Raw genomic sequence first — 18,873 nt, forward strand, 5'->3', positions numbered from 1 at the left:
AGTATGAGAGGTGGAGGTATCAATAAGCACGTAGAGGAAACTTGCTGACAATAATAAAAAGGCACACTTTCGGCAGCCATACTTTCATTTTTATGATGCTCTATATTCTGAATTTTTTTCCAGTTGGATAACTTCCTTTTTGCTGTATTTTCCTCACCCACATGCATCGGTGCCTAGTTTAAGACATTATCTATCAGGTAACTTTATATACTTTTTGCAGGTTGCAACAGAACTTCTCCAGGGATCTGAGCACCTCTGCTATGAAGGCAGGCCGAGAGAGTTGGGCTTGTTCAGCCTGGAGAAGAGAAGGCTGAGGAGACCTTACATCTGCCTCCCAGTGCCTAACGGGGGCCTGCAGGAAAGCTGGAGAGGGACTTTTTACAGGGGCATGTAGAGACAGGACAAGGGGGAATGGCTTTAAGTGGGAAGAGATTAGATAGTAGGAAGAAATTCTCTACTGTGAGGGTAGTGAGGCACTGGAACAAGTTACCCAGAGAAGCTGTGGTTGCCACATCCCTGGAAGTGTTCAGGGCCAGGCTAGATGGGCTTTGAGCAACCTGTTCTAGTGGAAGGTGTCCCTGCCCATGGCAGGGAGTTTGGAACTAGATGATTTAAGGTCACTTCCAACCCAAACCATTCTATGAATCCAAGATTCTGCATTTCTATGATTCTGTGTTTCTATGGTTCTATGATAAAACAATATAATTTTGAATCAGACTAGTTCCTGCTGTTTCTGTAATTAGATACGGTGCTAGCTAAAAGCATAGCACCAAAAAAAGAGAATTGTTGAAGTGTTTGGTTGAATGTCCAAAATTAGTTAAGGATTTTTTCTCTGGGTGAACTGGAACAGTTCACTTCCATTTATGCTTTGGAACAAGTGCAGTTCCTCTGTTAAAAAAAACCAAACCAAACAACAAAACCCAACCAGAAAAAAAGATGCCATTCCAGAATAGACATCATTATTAGTCAATGTATTAGATGAGATGAGTGTTGCAATGTTGCTTCTTGGCCTTTATCAGACAGGGTATCGATTTAGAGGTGATTCTCTGAGTTTGTAGCTATAGGTTCTGTATTTGTCTCAGGCTCCTAAACTAAATAGCTGATAGTACCTGTGGTTACTACATGAGTTTGTCTTAGGTCTCTAGCCAGGATGTAGGATGCTAACCTCTGGGGTGATTACATTACATCATCCTAGGTAAACTGCTGATGACATGCCAAATGACAGATGGAATGATTACTAGTTGGGGTACCAGTGCCTTTGGGAACATGGATCAGGAGGGGCAGGTCTGCTGTAGTTTGAGATTTCATCTGAGCCCTTTTATGCACACATCCAGGTTTTTTTACTTTAACAGAATGTAAGCAAATCTGTAAATAACTGGACGAGCAAAAGAGGAACATACGTACATACTTAAATACTGAGAATGAGGGTTGGCTCATTTTAGTTAGAAATTGGAGGAATTAGGATTTTGGATTATATTTTGGGTGGTAAGCTTTAATAATTCAATTTCTGTCAGCTGACTCACACCCAGAGCTTTGTAGGTGTTCAGAGTTCATTGCAGTTACAGATTTGCTTTCAATTAACAGCTATTCAGTACTGTTGTTATCTACTGCTGTTACTGTATTGGATTGGGTTTGCATGGCAAGGTTTGGTAGTGGGGAGGCTACAGGGGTGGCTTCTCTAAGAAGCTGCCAGAAGCTTCCCCCATGTCCAATGGAGCCAGTGCCAGCCAGCTCAGAGACAGACCCACCGCTGGCCGAGGCCGAGCCCATCAGCAATGGTGGTAGCATCTCTGTGAGAAAGTATTTAAGAAAGGGAGAAAAACTGCACACCAGCCAGAGAGAGGAGTGAGAATATGTGAAGGCACCAGCTCTGCAGACACCAGAGCCAGTGCCGGAGGGACAGGAGGTGCTCCAGGCACTAGAGCAGAGGTTCCCCCCCAGCCCCTGGTGAAGACCCTGGTGAGGCAGGCTGTGCCCCTCAGCCCAGGGAGGTTCACAGTGGAGCAGATCCCACCTGCAGCCCAGGGGGGTTCACAGTGGAGCAGATCCCACCTGCAGCCCAGGGAGGACCCTGTGCCGGAGCAGGGGGATGCCCGAAGGAGGCTGCGACCCCACGGGCAGCCTGTGCTGGAGCAGGGTCCTGGCAGGACCCATGGAGAGAGGAGCTCTGGCTGGAGCAGGTCTGCTGGCAGGGCTTGTGACCCCACGGGGGACCCACGCTGCAGCAGTCTGTTCCCAAAGGACTGCAGCCCATGGAAGGGACCCACGCTGGAGCAGTTTGTGAAGGATTGTCTCCCGTGGGACGGACCCCATGCTGGAGCAGGGGAAGAGTGTGAGGGGTCCTCCCCCCTGCAGAGGAAGGAGCAGCAGAGGCAAAGTGTGGTGACCTGACCACAGCCTCCATTCCCCCCCATCCCCCTGTGCTGGTTGAGGCAGGAGGTAGAGAATTCAGGAGTTAAGTTAAGCCTGGGAAGAAGGGAGGGGTGGGGGGAAAGTGTTGTTAAGATTTGGTTTAATTTCTCTTTATCCTACTCTGATTTTATTAGTAATAAGTTAAACTAGTTTCCCTGAGTTGAATCTGTTTTGCCAGTAGTGTTAATTTGTGAGTGATCTCTCCCTGTCCTTGTGTTGACCCATGAATGTTTAGTGACATTTTCTTTCCCCTGTCTGGTTGAGGAGGGGAGGGACAGAGCAGCTTTGCCGGGCACCTGAGGTCCAGCTAGGGTCAACCCACCACCCGTAAAAAACGTTAATGGCTTTCATCTCACTTCCTTGAAAAACAATCAAAGCTGATTATTTGATGAGTTATGTGGCATCAGTGAGCTCTTACATGATGGCTTACTGCTTTTGTTTTGAGCACTTCCCTGTTATTCAGAACTTTGTTTAAATAAATGAGAATGTTGTAAAATATTCTTAGAGCATGGACATTTGGGATGTAGCATGCAGTGGATGACATGTCAGTCTGAATTTGTAATCTTATGTAATATAGGACACCCTAAAAAGTCTGGGTTAAATTTCGTACTTCCTGAATGGAAGGCTCTCCTTTGTCCCTTGTGTCTCACTCCTTGGTAAACTACAGTGAAATTAAGAGACCAAGTCAGTCTTTCCTGCACATACTGCAAGTTTAAAACAACCTATGAACATAATTAATGCAACTTTGAATTTTCCTTAGCATCTTCAAGTATATTGTATCATAGCTTGACATTTCATGTTGGTTTCTTCTGCAAAGAGCAAAAACATATGGTAAGCTTCAAAGCAAGAAATCCAGAGAAAATATTTGCTACCCAAGAGACTATTGAAATACAGATATCACAGGTCCAGATGGCTTGGCACTGAGAGGGGGTCATTAAGTTTTTACCTCTAGAACACTGTTCATATCTAATCTGAAGTAGCTACTGGTTAAACCTCGTCCTAACTTGGTTAGGCTCATCCGAACTGCTCTGTGGCCTGCAGGAAATAGTAAAATCCAATATTCAAGTCTAGTTTCTGCCATTGTTCAAGCCCAGCTTCTGCATTAGCTTATCACTGGCCACTTCTTGCTCTTTCCCACTTATGAGACATTCCAGGATTTTCAGGGGTCCCCAATGTAACTATTTGCAAGGACTATATAAATTAGTTTGTGTGGGATGCCACATTGCTATGATTTTCCATGGAGCTGAGTGCCTGTCATCCCACAGAACACTGCTGAGCTTCAGAAAGTGCCATTCTGGCTACTTTGTATACTCTTTACAACAAATATACTTGCCTGAACTAGCGGTTTAGATTCCTTTCAGGAAGGTCTGACCTACAGGACTAGGGAGTAGTGGTGTCTGTATCACAGAACCTTTCATTATCCTGGGCAAGTACAGTATAATTATGCAAAAGGAAACATCTTCACCACTCATGCAATCATTTATGCCTTTTGTGCTGCTATCAAGAGACCAAGTAGGGAAGGAAATTCACTACATTTGTTTCTATTTTCATGTTTTCTGAGCAAGAAATTACAATGCCTGGTAAATAGAGCAGGTTCTTTATACTCATTAGGGACTATTGTGTGAAAATGCTTTGCTGACTTCGGAGGAACACCCATAAATTTGTTAGATGTGTTTTGCAAAGTGTATATTTGACCCAGAATGAAAATGATTACTACAAAAGAGACTTCTGAGAAGTAAATGGGAGTTATATGTTATTTGGTCTCTGAAAGTTGCAACTTGCATGGCTGTTCGATCTCACCAAAGGCATAATAAATGAATATGTGTATGTTAAAATGACACAGGCTTGGCAGGCCAGGGTCAACAGAGAGAGACTGTGCTAGTACTTGTTACCTGTAGGAAGTTTAATTTTCTTATTTCTCCACCCGCCACAGAATATTGTACACTGCTTTGTTCCTCAGTATATATGAAGTAATGATGGTTTAGTAAACCATTAATGGTTTATTTCTGTGTGATTTAGGATGGGATTTCATATACTTTCTAGATCAACCCTTGACACAATAGAAAAACAATGGGTGATTTTTCTGCACTTTTCTGATGCCTTGACCCTAGAGATTGCTGAAGTAAAAAAACAGTCTTCAGTATAAATAGAGATAACAGTGCCAAATTGAGTAACAGCTGCTGAAGAACTGCTCCACTAACCATGCCGAAGAGATATTTCATGTTCTTGCTGTGTTTTGTCTTTGGCCTGTTCTGCATAGTACTCATGCACTGAGATCAGGCGATCTAGGCTTTGTAGTGGTCTGAGCAGCCTCTGATGGCAAGGACGTTTTCAGCCATGTATTAAGATGGTCTTTATGTCCACTTTGCAGTGCTGGCATAACACAAAAGGAATGTAAAAATATCTGAGAGTGACATTATTTTAGCCTGGTTTTCATAAATCAGAATTGCATTCTATGCTTGAACCATTTTATTTTTATTTTTCATTTCTTAGTTCTTCTGCTAATTAGAGATTTTTGTGTTTCGCAAAAGAGAGAAACTTGCAGCAATCAGTGTTGTGTCTTGCAACATCTTTTCTTTGTGAGCTAGAATTATTGCCTAGCAAAAAGTAGAGATTGCCCTCAACTGCTATAGACTAGGACATCAGTGGTCAAATGAGGTCTTGGCAGCTTGCTGTAGAATGGGCTGCCTAAAGTTCTGGATCATTTGTCTGTAAAAGAGCTGGTGATCCTTGTAGAACCCCAAAAGCACAAGGAAATAGGTTGTTAAAAATCCCAACATGAGTACATTATGCAATTATTGGGTGTTAATTTTGATAGTATTATAATTGCCACAATAAATATGCAGTCAAAAATAGCAAAATCTATTTTTCCTCTTTGTTGCAGGCATGGATGTGTGAGAATGATTTCCTTGCAGAAACCCACAACTAAGGAAAGGATGAGGTGAAGATGGGCAGATACTGATTCTGCACCAAAGGTACTGTTTTTAACATTGAAATACTGTTTTTCATCTGATGCTCAAGAATAATATTTTTGTAGGGGTACTGACACTATGTGACTGAAGTTAATGCATTTAAGTGCATCTTAAATCACACTCCAGTAAAACAAATGTTAACTTCCTATGTTAACATATCCAGCTAGTATGGTTAGTAACAAGGTAGAAGACTTAATGCAGCTTTTCTGATCAGAAAACATATTCACTAGCAACAGAAGGAACAAAAAAATTGTTGTAGGCTCATGGTTGTGTCATAACTGGAGTATTGTGCCCCTGTAACAGTCGTCGTGGTTCCCCAGTCCATTTCCATCAGTGTATCTAGCAAGACACATCTTGCCTAGTTCTGCATCCTTCCTTCTGTGAACACAAAATAAAAAGAAAATCCAATACACATGGACAAAAGAAGCTGCAACCAAAATGTGGTACTCTTGACATTTTCCAGCAGAACACATAAGCTAATCACTGCTAGATAAGTCTAGGGTGACCCATGGACAGAGTTTCAGACTAATATGTAATTCTTAAGCTGTTGGACTTTAAGGAGACAGCTATTGTGTCTGTTTGCACAGACTGAATATGATTTGTCTGTACCAGAGGAGCGCAGTTGGCTTAATGTATTACAATGAACTCTATACTGAGAATATTGTGAGCTTTTGTCTTTTATCTACTTTTGCCTTGTATCTAGTAGGTGAAGTAAATGCTAAGCTATCTGTTGAATTAAATGGGGTTAGGGTTGCCTCATGGTTTATATTACAGACCACCTACCTGATGTTAAAACACAGAAATTAGTAGCAGCATGAATGACTCAGTGAGCAAAGTTGCTATTAAAGCATTTGTGCATTAATGGTTTCTATCTGTAATCCATATTACATGATGATGAGAAAAGTGAGGTGAAACAGAAGATTAATGAAAACAATCAATGGTAATTTCTGTGCTTTTACTAAATAAGAGTCCATTTATATCTTCGATGTTGAAATCAAAGTAAAGTCTTAAACTAGAAGCAGGCCTATGGTATTGGAATGACTCTCTTTGCATATTGGTCTCTTAATCCGCTTGGAGCGCCTTCCAGGGCTGGAACGTTTTTCAAAAGAGTCAAGTTCTCCATAGCATGTTACTTTTTTTTTAGGAAAGGAAATACCTAGTTATTGTAACAGCAACAGCACCTATCTTGGAAATAGCTGATATTATTTTCCTGTCTCTAATCTGCAGTAAGCTGATTCCAGATTTCAGGAAAAATGCTGCAGAAATATATTTCTTATTTAATTTCTACTGTTCTTTCAAACGGCGGATTGCAGAATGCATCTGGGTGTACAGCTAATGACCCATGAGCAATAAGCAACTGTTTAAGTAAAATGCACTATGAAAAAGCTTTTACCAAACAGCATTTTAATATTTTAAATAGATTTTCCATTGCAGGCTCTTTGTAACTGGATTAGTTCTCTGATGTGTTCTGACAGAGCTGTTGTTAGGGATACTCCATTAACTTTGTCTGTCATCTTATTTTCCCCAGTATCCAGCATAACACCCTTATATTTCATAATTTGTATTGCTATCAGTGCTGATTTGTAAATGTGCAAATTATAATTAACAACGGCCACTACTTCTATTAAATATTAAATCATTCTTGCAGCCTATATTTTCCACAGCAGATGGAGCCCTGCGGTATGCAAATAGACTTTCCTTAAGTAGTCAGCAGTTTTTACCAAAATTTTGGCTTTAAAAATGCATTTTTTTTGTTTGCTCTATGTTTTCTATAGCATTTAGGTTAATATTTATTCACTGCAGATTCCCTTTCTCCCCATAAGAATTTCATGGACTATTACATTCTAGCACTGAGGTTTTGTTTCACTTCATTAATAGCTCCTTAATCATATAGCTTGCTTGTAAAGTACAAACGCTTGTTATTTGTACTTATGCTGCAGTATTGCATAAGAGGCATTTAGTTATATTTTAATATGTATAGCAGAAGCAAAAATGCTGGGTACACCAACATAGTTCTTAATTTGAAAACCAATCTACGTGCACAGTTTTTTCCCCCAGAATAAGCAAAAGCATTTATGGTTTTATATTGTGTCTTAAACATTCCATTAAATGTCATCAGCTGATTCAGGAAAATGTATTGCAAAAATACTAGAGAACTGTAAAATGTGTAAATGTGATGAATGCTTAGGACACAGAAGGCATTGAAAGTCCAACATTTATCAGGTAACTATAAAACAGCAAGAAACACTGATAGAACATTACGTTTTTCTAATGTGTAGTACCTTAAGCATGAAACTCTTATTTTTGGTGTTTACTGCTGTGCTGTTTTATTAAAGAACACTGATCCAGAATTAACATAGCCTTTCTAATATCAGGAGGAATCTGAAAGGCAAGCAGCGTCATTCAGGAAATGGTTTCACTATCCACCTGAGCAATTGCAAATGAAGATTTTTCAAATGATCAGCTCGGAGATTGTATCCTAAATAAGAGCAACCCATTTTTTTCAACATTTTTAAATGGACACAGGAAGTAGAGCTCAAGGACATTAACTGCCACATTAACCAAAGAGTAATAAAAACTTCTCTGAATGAACATTTCAGTGAGGTGAAATGGTCTTAGTGATATAGAAATGAATTGTGACAAGTTAGGGTCTTGTCTTCCTGCCGTTTTAGTAGGAGTTGGAATTAACATGCTAAATGGGATCAGCAGCAGTAAGCAACTGGATTGGAGTATCCTGGAATCCATGCTGTGAATGCACATTGGTAGTGTGATACCTCTTATAACTCTGAGGTACCATTTACTCATAAGTATTAACCTATTTTAGACTGAAGTTGTAGGTGATGCTGAAATAGAATTCTGGGCCAGATTACCAGCTAGTCTGAGCGGGAGCAGCTCTGGTGACTCAGAGCCTTTACATCTACCGAGAAGGTACTTTTAGGTATGCTCCATAGGAGTGTACCAGATAACAGGGCAGGACCTGGTGCTCTCCAATTGGGAACAGTTATTGTAATTTAAAAGATGTTAATTTGCACAATGAGAAAGTAATAGATGTGTTTCCTGTTCATTCAGATTTATCACCTTTATTGTTAATGTTTAGATGTGATTTGAAGGATGTGTTTGAAGGGATAATGTCTTTAAAAAGGGAAAATAAGTTTTAAAAAGCGAACAGCAAGCAGAGAATAATTGCTATAGGTGAGCTTCTGTTCGACACCCACACCACGGCAGGCAGGTGAGCATAGATAGGCTTTAAACAAAGCAATGGAAGTACTAGAAGCAGTCTGCTTGTGGCAGTCTGTAACTGTGTGTAGGCTGACTTACCCGTTAGCCAAGTCATCATGGTTTAACCCCAGCCAGCACTAAGCACCACACAACTGCTTGCTCGCTCCTGCCCTCAGCGGGATGCGGGAGAAAATGGGAAGAGTAAAAGGGAGAAAGGCAGCATGCAATTGCTCACCAGTCGCTGATTGGTGCCCAGCCAGTCCCCGTGCAACAGTCCCTGGCCAGCTCTGCCCCCAGTTTATGTACTGAGCATGACATCATATGGTATGGAATATCCCTGTGGCCAGTTTGGGCCAGCTGTCCTGGCTGTGTCCCCTCCCAACTTCTTGTGCCCCTCCAGCCTTCTCCGCTTAGTATAAACACTGCTTAGCAACAACTGAAAACAGCAGTGTGTTATCACATCCTAAATCCAAAACCACAACACTATACCAGCTACTAGGAAGAAAATTAACTCTATCCCAGCTGAAACCAGGACACGGGTGGATTATTCTCCACATTACTTGGGCTAGATAGAATAGCATTTTCATCAAGAGCCTTCAGTCTGTGCTTTCCTAGAAATCTACTATTATATACCCAGCGTAGTCTTGATGTCTTTGATGTCTCTATGTGATTACTACTGCAATGAGAAGTTCAAGGAGGCAGAAATTTGACCCATTTATTGAAATGAAGAGGGTCCATGTAATTTTAGCATTACAGAAAGTGAGATTTCAGCAAAATTTCTATCAGAGACAGGCTAACATTTGACATTAACAGTTTATTCACTGAAATATCTAAAGCATTTCCTTGTGAAAGGGACTTCATAGGGACTTACATGGGATTTCAAAGAATTTTCACTCCAGAAACTTTTGTGCTGTGCCTAGGAAATAGTTGTATCATTGTGTTTATCTCCTTATTATGTCACACTGTAATTTCTGTTACTCACATGGACAGCATGGAACTAATCCCTCTCCCTGCTTTGAACTCCAGTGCACCCTGGTAGCCATACACTCACTGCACAGCTTTGCCCCTTGGCTTTCAGTCCAGCTGTTTAGAGCAAAGAAATTTACTTGCTCAGGCAGCTGGGCATGGCTGCACTTCAGCACGTCCACTTTTGTAAAATGGGCCTGACGGTTCTCATGTGTGCAGGACACTTGATACTCATGCACTTGGTGCCTTTCGGTGTAATATATTGTCGATGAAAAAGTTGGACTACACATAGATACAATCTTCTAGCATCCTCCTCTCCCTCTGAAGCCAGAGTTCTGGTACACAGTACCTCTGAAAATCTTATATATAGTGGCTAATGAAAGAATTTACAGGCAGTTGAATGTCTCAATATCAGGTCAAAGGAAGATGTCAGGGAAGAGAGCCTACTTTCTTTAGGTTCAAAAACACAGTTGAGCGAAAGTCATTAGATTATTCCTATTTAGAATCAGAGGAAATCCTCTCTGGAGGAGCTAAGGAAACATGAGCATATTTCAGTCAGTCACTGATATCCCACTTAAGCCTTATTTAAAATCTGTCTAAGGAGGAACTGATATTTCTTATGTGAAATGGTAGTATTTTTCTTCTCTAGGAGTAGCTAGTTAGGAGTATTTTAATTATGTTGAACAATTTGAATAGCTGTATTTCTTCATTCCTTTCAAGAAACCTCACTGTTCTCAATATGGGAGATTTGGATGTTATAAATTCTCCAGGAAGCAGTCTTTAAATATAAATTTGTCTATCTTTGAGGCTTAAAATAAAAGCATTGGTGAGAGCAGGGCATCACTACCCCTGAAATCATTCAGTGCTTTTTTGGGAAGGATCAGTTATGTCGGATGGGTGATCTACAGGAATTTACAATGAGGAGAAAGAGAAGCAGGGCTCATAAGCATTCATTTCCCCCGCGTTCATTCTCAGCAGTGCAGTGACTGGGAAATCTTAGAAAAAGCTTAGAAAAAATGGAAAGGATCTTAGCAGTTGTGGGTAGGAGTGATGAATGTAAGAGGAGATGGTCATTGTATAATGGCTACCTGTGTGGCTTTGGAGGAGTTTCATGGTCTTAGTAAGGAGCCTCAAGAGCTCCACATTAGATCTCCTGTTTGCAGCCGGACTCCAAAGGATCATGTCTGTAGTCTCTTAGTCATATTGTGCCTCCCCACCCTTGGCTATTCTTACTCAAATAATAAGAACTTTTCTTCTCCGCACAGTATATAATGGTGGTGGTGTTTTGGCTTTTTTCCACCCCTGCAAGGCAAATTCATTTGTTAGTGTTCTGTCTCTAAATTGATGTACATTAGAAAAGAGAGCAGCTGTAGATTTCCAGCTGCTTTTCAAGTATATATGTTTACAGTCTTATTGTGTCTTTGTGTGACAAAAAAAAATGGAATATCTGGTGGAACAATACTTAGAATTCTGGGACTCCTAGAGCAGACCAGGGCAGATCTAAACAAAAACATCTGGGTTTTTTTTTTACTTTTACAGCTAAATCAAATATAATTGAAATAAAGAAGACCTACAGAAACAGGATACAGCACAAAAAAGCCTTTCGCTAGACCGCGTGTAATCATAATACAGGTAAACATGGGGTCTGGGATTCTGATCTCCGAGACTGAAATTCTTCTTTTTGTAAATATAATATTTAAAGCATATATATATATATAAAAAATAAAAATCCAGTTTACAGAGGACAATTACAGAGGACAATTTTATAGCGGTGTGGAATTTTACACCTGGTAGTAGTTCAGTTATTATGAATTTTAAATGAACCTTTCCCTGCAAAGTAAAAGAAAAGAGTTAAGTGCCTAAGCAAAGCACGTACATAGTTTCAGTCATGTGAAATGTTTTGAATTGTAGACAAAGTCTTCATTTCTTTTACCTTGGTTAAAGCCATGCATTTGTTCTAGGACATAATGCTAATGAACTGTGTTGAGATCCAGAAGACATTACAAGGGCGGAACCTCATTATTCCTTGTTTGGGACACACTGTTCAAAGAGTTTCTAAAGTTGCCTAGATTTTGATCAGGAATTTTCAAATTTGAGAATCTGTGAGCTCTACCTAAAGAGTATGGTTGATGCATCTGCGGTAAAATTTATCATACAGCGTTTTCATTTAATTAGATCGTGAACTCTGAATGACTTCCTGAGAGTAAATTTTCTTGAGAGGAGAATTAGAAAACATTACATGAGGTAAAGGACTTGAGAATACTTGTCCAGAAGAGATTGATAAGAACATAACTAGGACAGCTGTGAGCTGTGCTTTAAAATTGTAAATGATGCTAGTAAGTGATTTTCGCTTCTGATTTTAAATAGTCTCAGAAATTGTCTTCTACCAAAGCTTCTTTGAATTACATTTTGTTTAGTAATCAGAACCACTATATATGAAGTATTCTGGAGTGCATTACATACAGGGAGAGGGTGAGAGTTGGATTTGCTCAGCTTAAAGAAGAGAAGGCTAAAGGGATATCTTAGTGCTACCTGCAGCTACCTAATGGGAGAATATAGAAAAGACAGACTCTTCTCGGAGTTGTACAGTGGCAGGATGAAAGGCAACAGACAAAAGTTAGACTGCAAAACATTCTTATTAGATATTATTTTTTTTTCCCCCATGAGAGCAATAACATACTGGAACAAGTTACCCTGAGAGGTTGCGGACTCTGCATATTTGAGGATATTTAGAACTTGACTCAACCTTCTCTTGTTGATTCTGCTTTGAGCAGATGTTGGATGAGGTGACCTTCTGTGGTGCTCTCCAACATTATTCTATGGTTCTAATCTATGCTGTATTTGGAGTTTCAAGAGAGCACGTTAGCACATTCAAACACTTTCAAGACTCAGTTTTGCAAATCCTCTTCCCATTCTTCTAGGCAGCTGAGGTGTAGAGATTGTGCAGGTAGTGGGTCTGTAAACTACCTATAAGATACACTGCTATACCAGGGCCAGGTCTTAAGACTACATAATAAACTGGAGAATAGCAGAGAATCAGGGACAGGGAATGGGAGAAGACTCTCTAAGCAGAGCAGACATCACTGATGCCCCTGGGTCAGGTAAGAGGAGCCTCAGTGCAGTGCTGTCCCTCCTGGTGACATGAGATAGGGCTGTGCAAAGCGGGAAGCAGGGCTGGTGAGGTAATCACAGTAAGCAACTCTGAGTGGAAGGAACCCTCCTGGGAGCTGTATAGAGGGAAAGACCTTCCTTAAAAGCCTCAGGGAAGAGCATTTCATTTCCTTTTATGAAAGGAAGGGTGGCTGGTTTCCTTCCTGGTTACCAATATAGTTTTTAAGAGCCAAAATTCTCTTTAGTGAGTGTTCATAGCACGTAGCCAACCAAGGTAGCTGACAAACAAGAAAGCATCATTAAAAAGGGGTTGATTTATGTTTTAATGCTATTGGTGGTATTTGGCTCACCACTTAAATATTCATTTTCCACTGATCTAAAGAGGTAGTAGTTTTGCAGATGATAACACAAAACTGACAGTCAGCTGGCCTAGCTCTTCCCAATGCAGCAAAGATGAGAAGAAATGAGATCTTGAAGCCTAGAAATATTAGTAACATTAGGTTAGAAGTACTAGACAAAACTTACTCTCCCTCAATAAAACAGAGGTCCAGCTGTGATGATAACTCAGCAAAACCTTCCCCAAACCTTCTCCAACTTTATTCCAAAACAATGTGCTAGATTTTTGGGTTTCCTGTAGGTAATAGAAAAGAGTATTTTTACCTGTAAGATCCTTGGTGGTATTTTCTGTGTTTTCTGTTGTTCTTTGAATGATGTAGTGGCCTGATTTACTCTGCTGTGTAATGCTGAGCTTTTGATTGATGTTTCATCGAATCATAAGGTAACTTATTGCATGTTGTCCAGTGAGTAGAAGATTAACACTGCAGGTGCTCAAGCTGCCATAAAATGCCATTATAAATACATGTAAAAGATCCAATTCAGTGTTATAAGACTGCATAACTAAAATACTAGTAATTTTGTTGAACTTTTGAAGGCATTTTAATGAAGGCAACCTCAGTTTACACTTCCTTTACCTCTGGAAGAACTGACATCTGATGGAAAATGTTGGGAGACAAGCAGTAAGAAAAAATTCTGGAGGGTGGCAGGGATAACTTCTTGACACAGGTATTGGAAGGGCCAGCTGGGGCCTTTTGCAGCTGGATCAGCTGCTGTTTGCTAATAAGGAAGGACTAGGTTGAGGATGTGGTAAACAGTGGTAGCCTTGGCTGTAATGATAATGAAATAGTGGAGTTCCAAGATCCGGAGAGACATGAGGAAGGAGAGTGGCAGAGTGTGTCCTGGACCTTAGAGTCAAATTTGACTGATTAAGGAAACTAGTGGTCACGTCCCATGGGAGGCAGCTCTGAAGGGCAGACATGCCCAGGAAAGGTGGCAGGGTTTAAGAATAGTATCATCCAAGCACAAGAGCATCCCTCTTAATACTCAGAAGAACAAGTGGATGTGTTGGCTAAGCAGGGAACGAATGGCAGAGGTCTGAAGCGCAGGTAAGCCCCTGAAGATGACTGCATGATTTTTTTTAAAAGAATAACTCATAGACTATCCTGGCATAGTGGAAAAGAATAGTCTAACTTTTATAGAAGGGTCTGGCCAAACTCTTTGGTCTCTGGTGGTGGTCAGTTTAGGCAAATTTTGAGGAGAAGTCTGGGCCCTGTCCACCTGTACTGCTTTATTTTCTCTGGCAATGTCTCTGCAACATACCTGTCTATGTTACTCCTTAATTTTGTTTGCTTACTAAGAGCCATGCTTCTGTACCATGAGATATTAGGTAATGTGAAAACGACTAAGGTAGCAGAGGCTGTATTTCTTCCAGATTGGAAGGAGAGCTATAAGAATGTGGTGCCACATACGAGCCAAAAAGGCCTGCTGCTGTGCAAAGTACTTACACTGGGCACAATTGCACTGCCATTATTTTATAGCTTCCGTATCTTAAGCCTTTGCAACATACTTGGCATACTACTGAAAGCCAGTTACACTTGATGAAACGTTTTGCTTTGAATGCTAGGCACTGCTGGTATTGTCAGCCAAGCAACTTGCACTATTAGCTTTGTAGCCTGAGAGAGACAGAAAGTACAATGGTACAAATGCTGTGGGCCAAATACATGCTGGTGGCACTGTTCAAGCTGAATCCTGAGTGCTTTGCTAAAACAATCAGGATTTGGCCCTACTTGCCCTTGGTACTAAACTTGTCCTCTACCCACTAAGCATTTTATGGGATGTAAATTATTTATTTCCATTCATCAAGTTCACAAGGTATAGATCTGTGAAAGAGATTTTTTTTAAAAAAAATAGCACAGTTCATAATCTGTATTAAAAAAAAAAAAGCAGCATCCATGTATTAGGCCATCAAGAGTCAAAAGCATAATTTGAAATGATAAACGTATCCATTTTAAGTTACACATTACTTTGCATAGTTAATATCACTATAATTAGTCATAGTTCCTGTAATTTATTGAAAAAGATGCTCAGCCCCTCTAGTGTACTACAGTGATGAATGTTGGAAGTGCAACTTTGGAAGCAGGAATCAAGAAAATTAGTAACAGTTGGAGAATTAGCATGTAAATCAATAATATCCTTTCTCTTGCATCTTGAAAACTGAGGGTATACATCACACACTGCATAACGAAAGGGAGGGCAGGAGTTACAATTGTAACCTCCTTTACATTACTAGGTCTGCTTTTACTTCAAGAACTGTTTAAAATAATTTCAAACGTTAGAGTAAATCTCTAGTAAATATTTAAACTATGTATAACTAGTCACAAATAAATTAAGCTGATTTTATGCATTCTCTCTAATTAGAAGGGCACAGCATTTGTTGAAACGTGATTAGTATTATTCATTAAGCAAAAAATTCTCATTTGTATCTTATTATCACTATTCTGCATAAACCAACACAATTTGTCATGAACTCCCTCATTTGCTGTATCCTCAAAAAGCAGATTATGCTTATTTTTCATTTGGACAGTGGAAAATCAAGCCAGGTGTTTGGCAGCACCAGAGTGTTCAGGTGTAACTGTGCCAGTGATGGTACATTACTAGCAGCGTGGATGAAGAATGAGGCATGGAGAATCTTGGGACTGAGGTGCCTTGAGGCCCATCCCTTTAGAGTGGTCCTGCTGATGAGACAGGTGGTGTTGTATAGGACTAAAAAAAAAGAAGAGAGAAACTTTTTTGTAAAGTCAGCCTTTCACCTTCAAGTGGAAATGAGAAGTGCTTTCACATTGCTGCTGCAGCACTGAAATGTCTGGACGTCTTTGTGGCTGATACTTCTGTCTTAAAGTTTTCTAAAGCTGAAAAACGCCGGTTGGTGCATAGAGGTCTCTGTCACTGCCACTGTCTGAGACAAATTGGTATGATGTTGCACAGGCAGTGCACTGTACATAAATATTTATGTGTGACCTTGATTGTAGTATATTATGCAGGATAACTAATTCACTGTATGCATATTCTTCCCCTTCTTTCCTCTCATTTCTTTTTAAGCTTTGAAGAACATGTCTATAAATATCCCATATTTAATTCTGCCCTCATTCACATGCATGTAAAACATTAGTAATACTGCTGAGCTCAATGGTGCTGAGTCAGTGTAGAGTGTGTCGGAATGGAGTAGCAGGCTTTCTACATCAGCTCAGTGGTGTTACGGATTTAAAAACCATGTGAACTCTGTGTTCCAGCTGCAAGGATACAGGACTAGGTGTCACAAGGACTGGGCTTTTCTGACTTTGTCACTAGCTGATTTATCACTTTGTTCCTTTGTGTCTATAAACTGGGATTATAGGGACAATGATATTCAATGGGCACCAACATCTACCAACATGTAGGGGGTAGAAAGTACTGTAAAATTGTTACACATTGTTATTTCTACATTGGATAGATGATAACATTAAAATAATCATCTACGTTTTAGGGTTGTGTTTCCTACAGCATGTTTTTCAGGTCTGCCAAAATTTGGTTGTAAGGCAATGAGTTAAGTTGTTACAATGCCTTTGATAAATACTTGTAGGGATCAAGCACAGTTTTGGCTATATAGACAGGCAGAGTCCAGCCTCTCCGGATGGCAGACTGTTTGAATTCTTCACTGTTTTCTTCAACTTTGACAGTGGTGAATACCCGAGTAAGTTCTAGGCAGCATTGTAGATGGTAGCCCTCAGAGTCTAGCATGAGAAGTGATACACTTGTGTACTCATTCTCTGCAGTTCCCTTTTTTGTCTTTGGAAAGAAGTTACTACTTTATCAAACTGGACTGTCTCAGAATTTTTACACTGAATCTGATGTCTGGTCATATATTTGGAGCAAGTAAGCAATGAGACAGCTCTGCCTGTGTTATGATATGGAAATATATTGACACTCTTGCAAGAGATATGACAGGAAATTTTCATCCGGAGATCAAAGCAGAGGAAAAGTGCCATTTCCAACATAACCCAATGGCAATGAAAAGTTCTGTGCAGAGCAATAGTGAAAAGGAAGGACTTTCTGTATGATCATGCTAAAATAATAAAAGCATAGTTACAAACATAAACCCCACATCTTGCCACTTAACAATTCATTAATATTATACATCATTGCCGTTGCTCATCTATATCTTGTCTATGAGTTGCTAAGACCAAGTTGATTCCATTTTACTGAAAATGTACTTGTGAATTACAAATCCAGGCTATGAATAGCTTAAATAGCTAGTAAGAGAAACAATTACATTTTCTTTCTCTCTAACATGCAATTTTAATTTTCATAACTCTAAAAAAAAACATATCCCCCACAATGCAGGCCTGCCAGGAGGCCAGAAATCTGCAGGCTGTGGCCTCTCAGGCTGTTTTCCAATGACTCATTTTTAATTTTAAAGAAGCATTATCTCTAGCTAGTAAATTAACAACAGCCTATAGTGCACACACACTGTCATCCATCTGCTTAAGGCTCTTGTCATTTGACACCAGCCTTGTATCTATAGACTTCATCTGGTATTCAAAAGCTATCAACCCTGCCTCCAAGATAGCCCACCTTCTGGCTCCAGGCTAGAAGAGTGACTCTCCATTTCCAATTCTAATGAACACATAGCTAGCAGCAGTTTTTCCATTAAGGAGCTGGTGTTCTTAGAAAACAGACAATGTTGGAATTACTTGGATCCAGAACTACGTGGAAAGAGTTTTTTAAAAGAGACTGAACTACTTTAAGAGTGTTCCTTAGGCAGCCTGACTTCTGTTTCTGCACTTCTGTCAAACATTATACTTGGTGTTACCTCCTGCTTGTAGTACATTATAGTAGTATTGTGGTAGTGTTTATACTGCTGCATTCTGAGGAGTGGAGTGTATTAACAGATTAAATTCTTTATATTATCTTCCAAATTATGAGCACCATTGTTAAGGAGTTTTGAAAAATACAGGTAATGCCAAAAATCTCATGACTGGTATGAATCAGCCTAATGAGAAAAAGCCATGACACGGTTGGAAAGGAGTAACTATTTCACAGTTACTATATTTTGTGTCATTTCAAATTTGGCTGAAAAAGAGGCAATTTGTATCCTTGCAAATATTTTCTATTTAATCCAATGTCTGTTGTAAAGAAGTGGTAAGGATTTAACAGAGAATTGTGTCTCCTTCCGAAGCTTCAGCCATCGCAGGATAGAATAAGTTCCAAACACCTGCTGCTTCATCAAGGTTAGGGAACTTATTCCAGGAGTAATTGAAGAAAGGAGGCTCATGTTCAAGACCCCAAAAGATGTATTTTTTAAATATTTTCTTTTCCTGATTATGATAGATGAGCAAAAGTGAGAAGAATTGACACAAGTTATACAGAATTGTAATTAGGGATGAAACATAGGTGATACCAGCATTCAAAAATCAAGGAACGTGCAAAAGGTAGTTTATCCTTTTGTTTTACCTCTTCCCACAAGTTTGGAGAAGTTCAATCTAGGACATTTGTTTGTAATTTCTTTTTCTGATAATCTATGCAAATCTGTGAAAAAAAATAGTCTGTGTTTTGGTAAGGTTTGTTTTCACTATATGCCTCACAGAAAGTCTCTTTCATTCATGTGTTCTGTATCCTTCCACAGTGGATGTTGTGTCATGGTACTTGCAAGAAAATACAGCTCTGAAGGACATACATGGTAGTAACTCTGCCTTCACTGACTCTTTGATCAGTAGGTAGAGGGTGTGGAAAGTACCTGTACTGATTTAACACACAAGTAATTATGCTTCAACATGTGATAAGACCCAGGATGATATTCACGAATGTTCAGTTGAGGAGT

The 18,873-nt window shown here is 39.8% G+C and overlaps 1 long non-coding RNA gene across 2 annotated transcripts in view; it reads left to right on the forward strand.

Moving 5' to 3' along the window:
* Positions 1-18,873, forward strand: part of LOC121095619 — a 149,324-nt gene that overhangs the window by 56,727 nt on the left and 73,724 nt on the right. For both annotated transcript variants that reach the window (XR_005830159.1, XR_005830158.1), the window contains one exon: positions 5,297-5,387. This is a non-coding gene — a long non-coding RNA (uncharacterized LOC121095619). The remainder of the gene's footprint in view (positions 1-5,296; positions 5,388-18,873) is intronic.

The sequence above is a fragment of the Falco naumanni genome, chromosome 11, assembly GCF_017639655.2.
Source record: "Falco naumanni isolate bFalNau1 chromosome 11, bFalNau1.pat, whole genome shotgun sequence".
NCBI lineage: Eukaryota > Metazoa > Chordata > Aves > Falconiformes > Falconidae > Falco > Falco naumanni.